Source organism: Gymnoscopelus braueri (genome assembly GCF_963280865.1).
Source record: "Gymnoscopelus braueri genome assembly, chromosome: 7".
Classification (NCBI taxonomy): domain Eukaryota; kingdom Metazoa; phylum Chordata; class Actinopteri; order Myctophiformes; family Myctophidae; genus Gymnoscopelus; species Gymnoscopelus braueri.
In genome coordinates, this window is record NC_137608.1 from 29,303,218 (window position 1) to 29,319,420 (window position 16,203).

Here is a 16,203-nt window from a genome sequence, read left to right on the forward strand (position 1 = left end):
TCTTGATAATGAATATGTAGTGCATTTATTTACAACTCTAATTTTACTTGACGCTAATTATATGGATACAGTCTCCTTTCTATGTGTTCCCTCTGTTTCAAATGAAGGTGTTACTTGCCCTGCGTAAGTGAATGCCAACCCTATACAGTCACCTCCGTGCTCCTTTTAGTGTTATAAATCAAACATGACATTCTTTAAATAGGGAAATTAATTATTTACACTTTAAGCCAAAATACCTTGAAGAGGAAAGGAAAAAATATATACTGACACACAATAAGTCATTTCCAGGTGTGAGAGGCTGGGCATTACCATAGTCTAGATTTATAATGTTCCAGATTTTTAAGGTGTAGAGAAACTGAAGCTGTATTATGAGTACCATTCTCCTGCTTATACTGTATAACTACAAAGTGCTGGCCACCTTCATTAATTGAGAGGATTGAGTTACAGTGAACATGCTGTTGCATCCTCTCTAGATTAAAAAAGTGTTGGCAATAAGTAACACTTTTCTCCATGACGCCACCGTGTCAAGACGTTACTGTAGCAATGTCCATTGAGCATGACTGTGGGCCATTGCTTGCTGTAGGAGCCAATCTACCATAGGCCACATGTACAGTATGTGCCATGTCTAAAACCCCTGCTAAAACCCCTGCCAGTGTGCTTTGTCACCCTCTACAGACATGGAGGAGAGGAGAGCATAAGAACCTGGCCAAGAGAGGGCCAGGTGTAGTTCATTGGAGGTTCACAGCATTTTACGTCTGTTTTTTTGTTGCTGCTGCCTGCTACTCTAAGTTATATGCTACATGCTCAAGTCTATTTATTATTTATTTTATGTTTTCAAGCCTGGAACAACAGATATGGAAATAAAAAAATTTGAGTTCAACTTTAACTTTTGGACATTTCTCATTTCCCTTTTTTGGTCATGTTTGCTGCACAAAGCCAGTCAGTGCAAAAAAAGGTACTCTCAGTCAACCACCACAAGGACAAAAGGTCACTACACTTGCCAACACTGAAACCTACGGTGGGCACCATCAGGCAACATCAAAATCAAATAGCAGCTCTACAACGCATCGCAATGCAACACGTTGTGAGCTTGTACCGTAGATCAGCAATTGCTTTGCTATTTGTCATACAACAAAGTATATATGAGCTAAATGGTTAAACAATTTCTTCCAGGAGCTGATGACAGCATTTCCCATCAGCAACAGCTTATGGGTCCATTTGGTTACATTTTGTACACTCTCAGAGTTACAAATGCATAAATCAACACTGAGGATTTTACAGACGCAGATCATAAACCAACTCTGATGCGATCTTGACACCTCAGACAGCAGTACTGTACTGTAAATACACACCTCTCTCGTTCAGCTAAATTGCTTCCATAATGTCATAGTCTTAAAGAGTTATCATACTATTATTTTACGGTGTATTGACAGTGGAAACAGAAACTTAGATATAGAATGTCACAGTCACAGCCTACTTAGCTATCATCATTACAAGTTAATGATAAACATATCTTTATACATTTTGTCAATGATTAAAAAAAAACTGGTTTGGATGCATAGCCTTTCTGCATTATGCTAAATGGCATATTTAAGCAATATTACACTGTGGTTATTGGCACGGAAAGCATCACTGAAGTGCCAATAACCACGATAAAGCGACCCTCAAGTGTAATAGTGCAGTTATACAACACTTAGCATCACAATAAAACATATAAAAATGTATTCATATTGTGGTGCATTTCGCTCTCAAAATAAAAACCTTTCTGCGAGTGTTATCTCTCTGTTATCCTGGAAATACATGGTCAGAGACAGAGTCCCTGTTTAATCAGCCAGTCCAGACCCAACATTGAGAAGCTGTGCTGCGCTAGACAACTTTTTCCAAACTGAACACATAGAGAAACAAAACTGAACTGTTAGCTCAATCTCATCGTAATTAAGATATTTGATGGAAATTAAAAACGTCTGCAAACATCCCATGCAAACTGCTAGCCAGCCCCTTAGCCAGCTCTGCTCCGCCGAACTCTGTCTGTCTGATCAGAAAAACTAAGTTTTATATTTTAATTAGATTCATTTGAGAACAGCTAGGTGTGCTGTCATGCTCGTTTGAGCACGGGTAGGGAGCCTATTTCAACCAATCAGATTGCTTGGTTGGAACTACCTAATGTATAATGTGCCTTAATTCCTTAAGAAACAACACGTTTGCTGACGAATACAACATTACCACATTTGTCTGGTAAGCTACTGTACACCATTGTTTTAATACCAACACTAAAATCCATCTCACACTAATTAGTTGGTTGCAAGTTGCAACTGCAACTTAGTTTTGCTGTAAAAACTCACATACCACATAATTAATCATGTTGATTAACAATAATATTTACGTAGGCTGATTTGTAAAATATTTTGTGCACGTTTTTTTCTCCACTATTCAAGGTCATGCTATCTGCATGAATTTGTATTTTTGTAACAAGTGAACAGAGAATAATAGTCCCTCGTGAGTTCCAAGGTAACTCTCTTTTCCTCCTTTTTTTGCAGTGTGTGGTACTCAGTATGCAGGGGAGGTCTGTGAGAACCTGATTTATTTATCCCTCAGCCACCCCCCACTGATGTTTTGTTTTTGTTTTTTCTTTGCTACTCCTGCTGGCTCTCTAGGTTTGCCAGCTGTCCCCGCCCACTACTACAGGGCCTTGTACCAAACTCACCGGGACGTCCAAACCCAATGCCCTTACCCCATTAAGAGACATTTTACGCGGGACAGCTTGTCCTTCAGTTAGAGAATGACAAAGTTATTTATTTGAACAAAGAGGTTTTTTTTTCACATTATGCACTGAATTTGGCACAGCTGCACGTCATAGCCATCATGCACAGCCTAAAATAAGTAAATTGGGTAATCAAAAATAATACGGCTACCAGTGGTGTGGGGTTAAAAGTGGAGAGGCCATCTACTGTAGCGAGCATGTGTCAGAGACACTCACTATAATGAGGATGGGAACCTGCACCTACTTAATTCAATTCATGCATTTTCGATAGACATTGTCGCTTGACAAAAAATGTCATTTTTCAACTGAAAAGAGTAAGGCGAGTCATGCTCTTTTTACTCTCCATAATTAGCCAGAGCCCCATCTTTTGAAGCATGAGGCGGAGATGTCTATGAGGACTGTCGCTGTACGCTAGTTCCCACTCAGATGACAGCAGGATAATATTCAGATATTAAGTCACTATTGATGATCTTAAAGATGACTTGATTGTGCCTGTTCTATCAAAATTGGATGATTTAAAGAACTGAAGAAGAAGTGTTTGTTCAATAACAGGGGTCCCCCCTTCTCTTCAGCTCTTGTAAAAAGAAAATACTGTGATTGATTTACATGTTAACCATCAGAAATGTCTTTCTTCTGTTTACTAAAGAGATGGAGAGACGGGGAGACCCCTGAACAAACACTATTGCAATATCAATCACAATGTAGAGCTTTAACTTTTTTTAAATACACTTTTTGTTTTAACCAAACAAGATCAGATACAGCACCTTAAAATAAGCGCTATTTGAGGATTAAAATCATCCTTAGTACTTCATATTTCTGCTTCTCTGTGTGTCATCTGGTTTGGCCTGGTAGGTGTAATGTTATAGCTAGGTGTGTTAGATAGGTGACTAGTTGATAGGGGAGTGGGTCAATTGAGGGATGTATTTGGAAGTCTTAATGGGAATATGCTATCGTTTGAGGAGCTTGTCATTAAATATGATATCCCTCGTAAAAACAAAAAGAAAACTGCAACTGAGGAGTTTTATTGAAGCTAACCAGGATCATTCCATGCTGGCCCCTCCCCTGTCTGTGTTGGAGAAAGATTTGGTTAAAAAACCCATTTGGAAGGGGAATAATATCAGAATTTTATGATCTATTAATGTGATTTTCTCCGGACTCCTCTGAATATAAGCTTAATGCCTGGAGGGCAGATCTGCAGGAGGATCTAACAGTGGAACAATGGTGCTCAATCCCAGACTGAGAATACACGTCTAAAACTTCTACAATACAGTTGGCTTATGAGAGTGTACATCACACCAGTGAAACGTCATAAGTTTAATAACGATATTCCGGACTTATGCACCAAAACAAATGCGGTGAAGATAGAGGTACATTGTTCCACTGTCTATGGTCATGTCCAAGATTAGAGGAGTTTTGGAGGAATGTTGGGCAGGAAATACAGAGGATCTTGTTAATTAATATTGTACCATAACCAAAATTCTTTCTGCTTGGCCTCTATCCAGATGGACACAGAGCGCAATGAACAAATGTTTATAGATATCTGTCTTTTACAAGCTAAAAGAGTAATAGCATTAACATGGAAGAGGCCGGACCAACCAAGCATTGCACAGTGGTTCAAGGAACTGTCTTTATGTCTACCTCTGGAAAAAAAATACATACTATTCTATTCTTAAGGACAAACAAGATATGTTTCAGGAGGGGTCGTTTTATACAATATATCAAAAATAATAATCTGTCATATTTAATGGAAGAACCTGGAGAGTAGTGCCGAAGTTGTTGTTATTGTCATTGTGTGTGGTCCTTTTGTTGTTATTTTGTGTGATTGTCTTGTAATGTTTAATGTAATTGCCCATTTTATTTTGTTTTCTATAATGTAATCAATAAAAAAAATCAATAAATTCAATAAATATATTGTTGAAAAAAAGATAGGCGACTAGTTTAGTTTTTCCAGATTCTAATGTGAGCAGCTGTATCTATCAAAATAACTCCATTCTCTTCTGTGAAACATAGCCTAACCTAAAGTATGTAATATCAGCAACATATTCCATATGAGAAGATAGTTGCCATGACTACTGATTTCCATTCTAGCATTTAAACATTGTGAAGGAACTATTGACCAGTCTTTCCTCTACTGTACCATTAGTGCAGTCAAGCATGAGGAAACTTTATGTAGCTGGCCATGATTGAAACAGAATCACCTTCCAGGTTTTACATTTCCTCTTTCCTGTTTTGAGAAAATGAATTGGTTTGTACCGCTTTCACACATGCACTCGCACGTTTTCTCTCTCTCTCCCTCCCTCTCCCCCTCTCCCTCTCTCTCTCTCTCACACTCTCTACTGTATATTTGAGACAAAATGTAGGCCTACTTATTATGCCAATGTAATAATCGCAACTCTTAATCCAACCCATACTAATATACTTTCATAAACCTAATGTACCCTAATTTACCTTTAAATCTTCTAAATGATCTTTCACCATAACACGGAAGATATTAGTATCTCAATATGTGGAAATTAGGTTCATTATGTATCAGATTACTGGGGCAGAAGAAGGGTGAGGAATGAGATTAGCGACAGGTGAGTCATAATTTCAAATCCGGAGATCAAAGGTTTGCTGAGAGCAAGGGGCAACTGGCTGTGATGGATAAGTCATTTTAATTCATTCTCTCTCTCTCTCTCTCTCTCTCTCTCTCTCTCTCTCTCTCTCTCTCTCTCTCTCTCTCTCTCTCTCTCTCTCTCTCTCTCTCTCTCTCTCTCTCTCTCTCTCTCTCTCTCTCTCTCTCTCTCTCTCTCTCTCTCTCTGATATTTAAAGCACCAAATTGCAATACGGCAAAACTGAGAATCTAGAATACTTCCATTTCCATTTATTCCATTTCATTAAGCTAACCATTGTCTAAAGCCCAGGGAGAGCTTAACTTAATTTCCCACTCATATTTATTAGCCTATGCTTACTGCAGCCCTCAGTTAAGGATTATCAGAGCCCAGGGTTGACATCTTTAGAAGGCTCATGCAGGCTGTTTATATTGTTTATATTGTAGCCATCTTTGTACAATGAATGCATTGCTTTTGCTCTAACCTCGTTGGACAGTAGTTATCTTAACCCCAGTGTTTTTGAGGATAACTCAATACATTTGGGGATAACAGGGAGCCCTAAGCTAAGGGTGCGGATATCACACATACTGTAACTCAAAGTTCTAACTGTGAAACGACTATGAGCCCAGGGCTAATGGAGCTATAAGCTCTGGTCTAATGGAGGTCTTACCCAATGCTACGTGTAATGTGAATAGTCCTAGTCTTTACCCAGAAGGACAAGACCGTTGCATGAAATTTACTGTAAAACTAAAGCCATTGTCACACCCACGCTGACCATGCAATCAGGCGAATGTCCATTGCATGCCAAAGCAAAATTCATATCGGTGTCATGTTGAATGTGGGCAGAGCAGAAGGTGACACACAGAGAAGTCAGTTTCACTCACAAATAATTCGCAAATCGCACGTGTGACCGTACCCTCATTCTACTAATCACAGGCAGCTGTTCTGCATTAACCACCACTCACACCTGTTCAAATTCACATGGACTTGTTGTCCCTACAGTACAGTATACTGTATATTCCCCCTGTGTTCAGTTTAAACTCGGTTAGCATTGCACACGCCTTACATGTAGTAGCCATTACCGTATCTTCCGATAACTTAACGGTCCCGCCTGTAGTTTGCTTTTGGGTTTCTCTTCTCTCATTACTGAACTCTTCTCTATTTTTTTTATGATTTCGTACTGTTTTGGATCAATTATTAGATATCTTCACTGCATCCTGAGTCATGGAGGTCTATGTTTATGTATAAGTTGGCGAAGCTGCAAATATATAATGATGGCAGGGTGGCACTGGTGCTGCAAGTATATTAAATTAAAAAAGTACAAATTAGATGCTTATTTTTCTCCGACCATAATTTGTGATGCATGTCCAAGTCAAACAGGGGCTGGACGTGTCTCACTCAAATTTCAGCCGACCGTTCTGTCCCCTCGGGCTATGGGATCTAAATGCAACGACACTGCCTAAAAAGACAGTGCCGAATCATGTTTATGTTATTACATTGCCCATTTCTCACCTCACCTCAAAAGTTTTCAGACGTATATTTTAGTGTACTGTTTAGTGTTTACATTTAAAACTAGAACATTTGTAATGCACTGTCCGACCGGCATCTTTACTTAGATTTCAGAGCAGTAGCACCGCTACTCTCCATAACAACAGACCTTGACCTTCAGCTTCTGCCCATTGGAATGTGTGCCAAAGGGGGAAGAGGTTGTCCTCAAATAGACAACAGTGCTGCCACAGGTGTTCTGTTGGCCTCCTAATGAGGAAGGGAGCATCAACCCAGTACATTAAAAAGCATCAAAGTGTGTGTGTGTGTGTGTGTGTGTGTGTGTGTGTGTGTGTGTGTGTGTGTGTGTGTGTGTGTGTGTGTGTGTGTGTGAGAGAGAGAGAGAGAGAGATATGCAGATATGCCATGTGCAGTAGTTCGAGGATCACATTCTCATGGGCAGTGCCTAAATCATTTATAGCTGTGTATATATTATCCTACTGACATGCCACTCTGACATGACACTCTTCAGTCTTATGTAGAATTGACAGTAAACTAATGTGTGGCTGTAGTGTCGATGACATTACAGAGCTTACTTCCTCTTGCAATGGAGGCTGTGGGGCTGGGGCAGCAAAAACACTTTTCCAAAATCCCAATCTTTGATTGACTGACTGACTGGTGATACAAACATAATTGACACAAGTAATTCACAATCTGCAATGGGACATTTGAATAGAGGTAGACAAATAATTTGTATTTGGAATCGAGAGAGAGAGAGAGAGAGAGAGAGAGAGAGAGAGAGAGAGAGAGAAGACAAGACAAGAGCACATGGTACTGGTCGATGAAGCCAGAACAGTTTTATCACGTTTGTTAATGTTACAATTCTCAAGTCATGTAGTAGACTACCTGATGAACATCAAATAAAACACATTTATTGCAAGTGCTAATTGAAGGTGGAATTTGTGTAAATTTAACTGACCCTTAAGGGTTCATTTTCACACTCTGATTGTTAAATTAACACTCTTTAATTAGACAACGTTTTGTTTAATTATCACTTAGGATTATCTCTTAGGGTTGAACTAACTCAACCGTCAGTGCTGCGATTGCAAAGATACTGTAATGAACTGTGGGTTCAATAAAGCACCGTAACTCTTCTCGATTAAAGGGCTATTCATAAAAAGCATGATAACTATAACTAAGACTATAATTATAATTATGTGAGCGTCCACAATAACGATCTGTAAACATTGGCACCAAACACGCACTGCACAGTGCTGCTGTGTCAGAGGCAGAGCCCACACACAGAGGGGGACAGAGAGAGATCACTGGTGCTGATTCTGCTGAAAGATGTATGCAAGATGTATGGATCATCTGACTATGATTATTAATTATAAGCAAGCGAGATAGTTGTAGCTTACCTGAGGTAATGCCAGGTAGCCTACCAGCAAGCATTAACTATTAATAATCATATCCTCATCTCTGTTAATAACTAAACTTTATTTTTTGCCTTTTTCTGCCTGAGTACAGTAGAGAGAGTAGAGAGAGATGGGGAGTGACACGCAGCAAAGGTCGTCGGGAGTGGGTCTCGAACCCGCATTAGCAGCCTAGGTGCCCGGACCGCTACGCCAGCAGTCCGGGCCAATAACTAAACTTTTTGAGGGTGAGTGAGACCAATTACATCTTTTAATTGTGGTGATCCGCATACAAATACAAATACCTAAATGTACTCAACTCAATGACAGAAAGGGTGGCGGGGGTGCTACGGTCCCTGAGATTAAAGCTACCCCGAAAGCTAGACCAATAACTTTAATCACAGTTGACATATAATTCCCTCCAGTACTTTCCCATAAGAAAACAATGACACGATAACACAATAGAATAACGAATATAGGTGTTGCCTGAGGCATGCTGGGAGGTCTCTTCTCAGCCACTGATAGCCAAGGATGCTACACAGGCCCCACCTAAGGGATCTTACTGTCCCAGTATCCCTCATACCCCAGCACAAAGTCCTGGAGGGCCTTAGGTCAGAAGCCTATTTCTCTTCCCATGGCCTGAAGGCTCTGGTGTCCCTGAGGAAGGGACATCCGGTGTGGAGGGCCTGTCAGTGTCAACGATTAACAGTTTATTTGGGTCAGGATACGCCAGGACGGAGGTCCCAGTGAGCCTCTCTCACCACTTGTGGAAGGCTTTGTGGCATGTTATGTCCCAAAAGAATGCCTGTCCCTAGAGTGTTAGCTGATGTAATTGCCTAGCAATCACTGCAAAGTCCCGTACAAACTGGCGAAAGGATGCCAGGCCCATGAAGCTTCACAACTCTCCGATGTTTTGGAGAACTGGCCAGTATTTTACGGAAGCAACCTTAGTTGGATTGGTTGCTACCCCTTCCCCGCCCACCACATGACCCATGGAATGCTTCTCTCTCCACAGGAGTGTTACAATTCTCCGGTGGAGATGGAGGCTTGCTTGCCGAATGGCCTCGTACACTTCTAGCAGGCTGGCAAGGGCCCTCTTGAAATCTGCTGCGTGATCGAGGAGGTCGTCATGGTAGACCACACAGCTGTTCCGAAGGACCCTGGCCAGGACCTTCTCCATGTGCTGCTTGAACGTGGCAGTATGGCTCGGAATTGCAATAACCTTTGCCTGATAGAGGAGGCAGTCTTGGGATGAGCCCCTGGGGATAGCTCGACCTGCCAATATCATTATGAATAAGTTTATGCTTCTGTTTTATTCATAGGCAGTTCCCCAACTGTTCTATTTATTGCGTAACACACATTTATCATGATAGTCATGGTTTTACAGGATTAACCAATGCTGATATTCAGTGGTATTTCCATGATACATAGGGGCTTATTATTTCAGCTATTTTCTACTATTTTGTTTGTTGTATTTATATTGTATTTAATTTGATGATGTTTCCTAATGTGTGCTTTGTTAATTGATAACGATATACATATTTATAATTGCAGTGCCTGGGGAACAGATAGCGGTTACGTGTCTTACTCAGGGACACTTCAACACAAAGACCGGGGCTGGGGCTCAAACCGGGAAACGTCCGTTTCACAGACAGCCTCTCTACCAATTCAGGTAGGGTCACTTATAAAGTAAACTTTAATATTTTTTACAATCGTTTTTACATAAAAAATTCATTGCTCAATGAAAATAAGGTATCATGTTGTTTGGGTTTTCAGTGGTGGAGCAACTACACCTCTGTTCACATTTCGATTATGATAATCCTGTAATGGTATCGTCCGAGCTGTAAGGGGAATCTGAATTGATAAGAAATGTAATTTGATAATGTACAATATTAATCAAACCATTAAGAGCCTTGATTCTGTGCCCTTAGACAGGTTCATCAATTATGCAGATATCCATAAGCCTGGACGGAGATAGAGAATGAGAGAGAGAGAGAGAGAGACAGAGACAGAGAGAACACAGAAAGTGAAAGATGGATACAGAGAAAGGCAGAGAATGAGAAAGGGACGGAAAGGGAATCAGAGAAACAGAAATAGAATAAGACATACAAGGAGGAAGGTGCTTAAAGTATGTGGTTAGCAGATGGATTCATGAATCCGAAACGATCCCCAAAATGGAGATTAATTTTTGTGACTTTACCATCATGTTCTGTATTCATCAATGTCAGGCGAGTATTTTATTAATAAGCCATAGATCAGCTGCCACCCCAGCCCCCACCCACCACCCCACTTCCCTTTTGGCTAATATAGGGGCGATATGTCTAATTCACAAAGTATGAGATAATCTCTAGAAAGTGTGTTGAATGGAAAAGCCCAGAATGAGATGGGGGAGTGAGAAGGAAGGGGGAAAAAGAGGGAGGGAAGGATATTACAGACAGACAGACAGACATATTGAAAGGAGGGCTCATAGAAAGCAGTCTTTGGGTTTTAATTATGTGATGCCCCACTCCCTTATGTGGAGTAGGGGAGTGTGCTTTAGTAATGCTGTCCTTCTAGGTGAACAGGGTGTGGCAGTCAATGTACTAATGGCTCATTGGAGAGCACCTGGGGCCGGTGCCTCATGGCTGGCTCTTGCCATGACAAATAATAGGGAGGGAGACCAACGGAAAGTTTAACAAAGATATTTATTGACTACTAAACTAACATAAGCAACTTATAGATAACTGAACATAAAGAGACATTATAACAGTAAAAGGATCCAATGAGGTGTGGAGTCAGTAAATCAGTGGTGTAAGTGTGGATGCGTGGAACATGGTGTAGTGCAGGGTGTGTGGATGGAAAGAATAGTCAAATAGAACAGAACAAAAGCATGGGGAGCAGCTGAAGAGGACAGCAGTCCTCTCTCCTCTGGATCTCCTGTGGACTGATCATGGGCTGGCTTTTATAGCCTCCTGGAGGCACCGGCCCCAGGTGCTCTCCAATGAGCCATTAGTACATTGACTGCCACACCCTGTTCACCTAGAAGGACAGCATTACTAAAGCACACTCCCCTACTCCACATAAGGGAGTGGGGCATCACAATTATAACAATCTTTACTGATGATTTATACTTCAAACTTCACACATGATTTATATTGCTAATGTGCCTATTTGAGTGTGTGTGTGTGTGTGTGTGTGTGTGTGTGTGTGTGTGTGTGTGTGTGTGTGTGTGTGTGTGTGTGTGTGTGTGTGTGGGGGGGGGGGGGTGTGTGTGTGTGTGGGGGGGGGGGGTGTGTGTGTGTGTGTGTGTGTGTGTGTGTGTGTGTGTGTGTGTGTGTGTGTGTGTGTGTGTGTGTGTGTGTGTGTGTGTGTGTGTGGGGGTGTGTGTGTGTGACAGTTTGACAGTTTGTAGGTACGTAGGTACGTACACCCATTCTTGAGAATTGGGAGAAATCATGTCCTACCAAAACATTTCAAATCATTATTTATTAACACACTAATTAAAAAAATTTTGGGTTAAAATATATTCTTAAAGGATTTAAATATTATATGAATTAAATACAATTTATACAATGTTTTGGTTTGGATTCCTTTTTCTTTACAAATAAACTTGCACTCTGCCAGAAAACACCCTTATCTCAGACAATGATTCACAACTTCAATAGTTTTTTTAAATTATTTTGTTAAAAGCATAAAAAAACTAACCATGTGTATTGATAGCATACGTGTAAGAATGTACTATTAATATCATCTTTTTTTTTTTTTTATATATATTTTGCCCTTTAAAGTTGTGTCCAAGATCTTTGTCAACTCTGTCTTCTACAAAGACATGATTTAATCAGGCATAAACAGGTTTAGCTATATCCCAGGGTCCCCTGTCTCACTTCCTGGTTTAAAAAAGGCAAAAAAGCTGCGAAAGCTCTGGTAAGCTTTCTATTTCTTTTCAATGCACTAAATAATATTACTATCTGGTGTGTCCCCAACCATAACCTGTCAACACCGTCAGCCCTTCTAAATCCAAACTAAATAAAAAATATGTTTTAAAATGTGTAGTTCTATGAGCATTAATAGAATTCTAAGCAAATTTGAAAAATAAATGGTCTACTCACTACGACTGTGCTGTGGAATGAAAAAAAACATAACATTTTGTCAACTCGTCAGACTCCGTCAGATATCAACTCTGTCAGATATACAATTTTATGGAGTTGACATATGAGGTTGGCCCATTACATGGTTTAATAGTCAACACTTTGATCTTTGAAAATATATTTTCCAGGTATAATTGAAGAATATATGTGATCATCAAGGCCAGCAGAAACATCCTCTTGAATGACAATATGCCGTCAAGCATTGTGAGCATGGCCGTTGAGAGAACAGGTAGTAACTGGACACATTGGAAAAATGTCATGCTGATGGAAAATACATGAATTGCACACATCATACATCTAACCTCTGGTTGTTGGTTTCTGTCTTTTTCTTTTTTTCCCCTCTTGGCCTAATAATGTGGGATTGTAGTTTTATTCTCTCTCTCTCTAGGTCGACGTAGGCTTGGACAAGCTCAGCTTGTTTAGAGGTGGTTTTTAAAAACAACACCATGGAAAATGTGCAATTCTGTTTTTTTCCGCCATTCAACAGTAGTGATATGTAATCGGCAATATTGTCTCAAACAACTGCTACTAATAGATATCTCTAATACATTTTCATTCTATAGCTGGATAGGTAATCAAATATATGTAATCAAGGTTCAACTGTGCACCACCATGGGTATCCAAATCCTCCGGGATTATATTCAGAAACTAAAGATAACATTTAACATAGATACAGAGCATATACGGTCTGAATATCCTACACACCGAATGATTAATTATGTGCTTCTGCGAGTCTATGAACAGCAGACAGTTGAGCTGAAGACGCATATCCTCTGTTAAATTTGCCCCTGTGTGTGTGTGTGTGCGTGCGTGCGTGCGTGCGCGTTCAGTACCAGTTCCTCTACAACAGATGCTCAAACACAAAACAGCAAGAAACTAGAATAGAGCACTTAACACCTGTGATTGATGATAGTAATTATGTTTTTAATTCCCAGGTCTTTACTACATTTCCCATGGTACCCCAGTCCTGGAAATCTCAGCGGCTGACCTTTGTGCACAGGGGATATGGAGAAAGAAATATATAATTTGTGAGCACTGTGAGGTAGAGAGATGGGAATACACAATAAAGCATCACATACTGTATGTGCACATACAGTACACACACACACACACACACACACACACACACACACACACACACACACACACACACACACACACACATACACCCACACACACACACACACACACACAGAGACACCCACACACACACACCACCTGCTTCCATCCTATTACAAAATCCATTAGGACATACATTTAAACTTCCCAGCACGCTGACCATTCCCAGAAAACCCATTATTATTTTTCACGAAGGAAAAAAAAGAAATTCAGAATGTCACTGAATGTCCTTGAGATCACTTATAATTTTTTCTTCCTTTCCACTGTGTGCCCCCCATCAGCACTAATTACTGTAAATGTGTTTTAATTGGGGGAAGCTGAAGCCTGCCTGATGTTGGAGGTTTGGAGTCAATAGGCGTGTAATGGCGCTCTCTGTGTGTCCATCATTAATCGTTGCTGTCGAGCAGAAACCTCGTATCTCCATGTTTCAAATATTTATGTTTTTTTCCGTAAATTAATGCATCACTGAGTGTCGCACAAAAGTAGTGAAAATAGCCGATCTGCAAGCTCACAACGTGTCACATCGTGACACGTTGTAAGCTTGTAGATCGGCTATTTTCACTATTTAAATCATTTTTTAAATAATATGAAAAAAGGAACTGTTCTGGACATGCAAGGTTTTCACCCGACAGCGACTTAATCAAGGTTACGCATGGAGCCGCAGACTGGAGGCTCATCAGAACACAGACTGGAGGCTCATCAGAACACAGACTGGAGGCTCATCAGAACACAGACTGGAGGTTCATCAGAACACATGTCAATTACAAAAAGGAGCCGAGCGTTGACAGGGTTCAGGAACGCAAGGAAAGAAAACCACCTTATCACCACTGGAATCCTGATGAGAAGATAGACGCTCACACTGACAGACAGTATGAATAGGCTGACAGACATACAGACAGGCTGACAGACAGACAGACAGGCTGACAGGCAGGCTGACAGACAGGCTGACAGACAGGCTGACAGACAGACAGACAGACAGACAGACAGACAGACAGACAGACAGACAGACAGACAGACAGACAGACAGACAGACAGACAGACAGACAGACAGACACAGATAGACTGACAGACAAACAGGCAGGAAGACAGACCAAACAGGCAGGAAGACAGACATACAGGTAGAGTGACAGACATACAGTGTAAGCAGAGAAAAACAAAGACAGGCAAGCGTCCAACTGATTCATTGAATGGCACCGGAGAAAACCAGCAGTAAGAAACCTACGCCCACTGCTTTGAAAACCAATCCTGATACCATCCAAATATGAAGGACCGCGCTAAATTCTTTGCTTTGGTTCTGAGAAGCTTTTTTTATTATTTTTATTTTATTGTTTCCACTCAGTTTTAGCCCACTCAATGAATTTAGATGTCACCAGACGTATCAGTAGGCCTGAGATCTCTGATCGTCTGGCTACACAAGACTAGGCAGGAATAACCAAAACACAGAACGGAAAATAGCTGGGTTTGGGTGAGGTCTGCCAGCAGCACCTGTCGTTTTTCAGTCAACTCCCGCCCCACAGCATGGGGAATCCTAGCGGGTCTACCATTTCATTCGCCGGGGAAGTTCCTTCCTACAGTATATACCTAAACAGTGTACGTACATGCATTCATAATAATAATAATAAAAAAACACTGATTTATTATTTAAGGAGGAGTTGCCTTAAAGGTAGGGTAAGTGATTTGCAATTATTCAAATAATTGCAAAATGGGTCTATGTTCTGATAGTGCTCGTTACTATAGAGTGTCCTGTCCATATAAGGAGTCTCCATGTCTCTCCAGCTCTTTATAAAACAGAAAATTCATTTTCGTTTCAGTTTCAGTTTCATTTCCAATTTTATCCAACCAGGACAGAGAACTCAATCAGGATATAGATTAAACAAGTGAAATTGGAAGTGATGACACTAAGAAATGAGCAGACAAAATTGGAACTGGAACACTATACAAATTAAGCTTAAAAATGGGTACTTTCTCCTGATTGGCTGAGATTTTGACACCTACCGAAAAATGTATTTTCTGTTTATTAAAGAGCTGGAGAGACGGGGAGACTCCTGTTACTGAAAAAACACTCTATAGCAATGATTACTATCAGAATATAGTATTTTAAACTTTTAACAAAATACTTTTTGTTTTAACCCAAAAATATCACGTACCCTACCTTTAACCAACTACTACAGCTCTATCCTTGCTGGTTGTCCTGCTGTCCCAAACCTCTACAACTGTTCCAGAATCTTTGGGGAAACTGCAGTGTGGTTACTGTAGTATCACATTAACATAGCGTAAAACCATGATGTGATTCACCAATAGATAGGCCTGTAGAATGCAAGATCAATATCAAATCTCATAGAAATATTTTAACAGCTTTTATTTGGATTGGTCTCCGTTACAATTTTCTAAAAAGTCTCTTTAGAAATATAATCATTTTATGGAAGGTCAATTTGATCTTCAGGGCACAATGCAAAAGCTCTTTCCTAAATGATGTAGTGAGGAGTTTTATTACAAGTCATTGCGCTCTGTGTCTAGCCAAAGGCATGTCTCTGGACAAACACTATCCATTCTGCACGTCAATGTCCTCTAATGTCCTCTGCAACAATGATGTTTAAGGGTAAATTCACGAAAGAGAAAAATAACAACTTTCAGCTGAACATTTACACCAAGCGCACGCACACACACACACACACACACGCATAGTGTGCGCGCGCACAGACTATGC